Here is a 2,498-nt window from a genome sequence, read left to right as displayed (position 1 = left end):
AAATGGTTGAATAAGGGCAATGAAGGAAGAGACGATCTGCAGTTTCTTCCTCAACTTGACATAATGGACATCTAGTTGGACCTTGAAATCTAAACTTCCTTAATCTTTTTGCAGTGGAGGTCCTTTGGTGAAGGACTATCCAAGAAAATAATCCTGCCTCAGGGAGACAAAACTTATCCCAACATAATCTAAGAGAAAGAATGCTTTTAGAAAAAAATATTGATGAGATTCTAAAAACTTGTAACCTAGTTTTGAAGTACACTCCCCATTATTACTTCTAGCCCAGATGAAGGAATCCTTCCCTCCTCTAAAGGAAAATTTCCTCAAAATGAAGAATTGATTGGAGGAGATTTTTATCTTCTAGAGGAATATCCTCATAATCCAAATCTTTCCATTTCCAGTTCATCCCATTGTCCTCAAAAGTCACATAGTCCCTAACCTCAGATCCCCATTTTGTTTCCAAATAGGATTTGGATAGATGGAAGGAAGGATAAAGATCAAGGGCCTTATATCCTCCCCATGAGTTTTTTCAAAATAAAGCATCCCTACCATCCCCAAGATTCCATGACAAATTTTCCTATATAATATGTTTGCATTTCAACAAGAAATTGTAGAACCTTGATCCTTTAGGAAGATGAGTGTCTTTGAAAAAATTAACTGGATTTGGGGATGAAAGGTATTTATGAGTCAACATTTTGACCCATTTTAGGTTGGGGAATCTAATCATTTGCCAAATTAACCTTGCTCCCAAAGCTATACCTTGAAATTTGATATTTTTTATGTGTGCCCCTCCTACCTCTTTAGATCTACAAACTTGGTCCCAATAAGGATGGATAACTTTCTTTTCTCTACACATCCTTGCTAGGAAAAATACCTAAGGCAACCATTAATGATACTTAGTTTGCTACTAGGAAGATCCATAGAGGAGAGTTGGTAAATAGGCCGAGTTGACAAGACTGAAGAAACCATGGTCTTCCTCCCTACTAAGGATAACGATTTACCTTTCCAACCAGCCATTCTCTCTTTTAGTTTATCTATGAGAGGGTCCCAAAGATTAATTTGATATATTGTTCCCTGAGTTTAGGGGAAGGCCTAAATATTTCAGGGTAGAGTGCCCTTTTTAAAGTCAAGGGTAGTACATATTAGCTATTGTGTGTTAGGATTAGTATTAAAGAAGAAGATTTCCATTTTGTCTTTGTTAATCATCTGCCATGATGCCTCAATGTATTTATTTAAGATACCTTTAAAAGCTAAATCCTTATTTATCGAGCTTTCCTCGTATATCATGGTATCATCTACAAAATGTTGATGAGTAGTAGGGTCATGATCACTAGTTTTTAGAATCCCTTAAATTTCCCCTAGGGCTCTCGCCCAAGAAATTGACCTTCCTAACACATCGGCCATTAGAATAAAGAGGAATGAAGAGATTGGGTCCCCTTGTCTGAGACCCTGAGAAATAGTGAAAAAACTTACTAGGGTGCTATTTACTAGAATAGACATCTTCGGGGTTGAAATACATTCAAAGACTAATTTTTTGAGTTCAGCCATATGCTTCTAGACAATTACATAAGAAACACCAATCTACCCTATCATATGCCTTACTAATATCTAACTTTATGAGCATAATAGGGGATCTATTGTTCTAAACAGAATGAATCACTTCCTGAGCTATATTGATCTTCTAGGGATAAAACATGTTTTCTCCTCACTAATGAGGTTGGATAGAATCTTCTAAAGCTTAGAGGCTAAAACCTTGGTAAAGAGCTTATAAAGAGTATTGCATAGGGCAATAGGTCTAAAATCATTAAATGAATCCACATTTTCCTTTTTAAGAATAAGGACAATAAAAGTGTTATTGACTTCACGAAGCAATTTTCCTTGAGTTCCTAACTCCTCCTAGAGCCTTATTAATATCATCCCCAATGAAGCTCCAACATTTATGAAAGAAGGTAGTGAATCCATTCGGTCCTGGTGATTTATCTGAATGCATCTGTTTAAGAGCTAACTCAACTTCTGACCTAGGTATCTTTTGAAGAAGAAGATTATTTTGTTCCCTAGATACTAATCTTGGGATGTTGGATAGAATATTTTGTTGGGAAAGTAAGTTAGAATTAATCTCACCATTGTAGATATCTTCGAAGTAAGAGACTGCCTCCAAGCTTATCTCCTCAAGATGATTCTTAATGTTTCTGTCCCTCCCTTTGATAGATGCAATTCAATTGATTGTCCTTCTCTATTTGGAACTACTATGGAACTTAGTATTGTTGTCCCATGCCTCCAACCACACCTTTCTCAACTTTTGCCTCATAAAAGCTTTTCTTTGGAGAGAAATTCTTCATATTGTTGCATAGGATTTTTTTCATCAAGGTACTAATTCTCCCCCATTCCATGCTCAATAAATTCATTGTTAAGGGATGCCATTTTTTCCTCCAAAGTTAACTTGTCCTCAAAGATGTTCCTGAACCATTCTGAGTTCTACTCCTTTTTTCGCTTGATTA

The sequence above is a fragment of the Cupressus sempervirens genome, chromosome 3 (assembly GCF_028749045.1).
Source record: "Cupressus sempervirens isolate cs-2001-9-10 chromosome 3, ASM2874904v1, whole genome shotgun sequence".
NCBI lineage: Eukaryota > Viridiplantae > Streptophyta > Pinopsida > Cupressales > Cupressaceae > Cupressus > Cupressus sempervirens.
Note: the sequence above shows the minus strand (reverse complement) of the source record.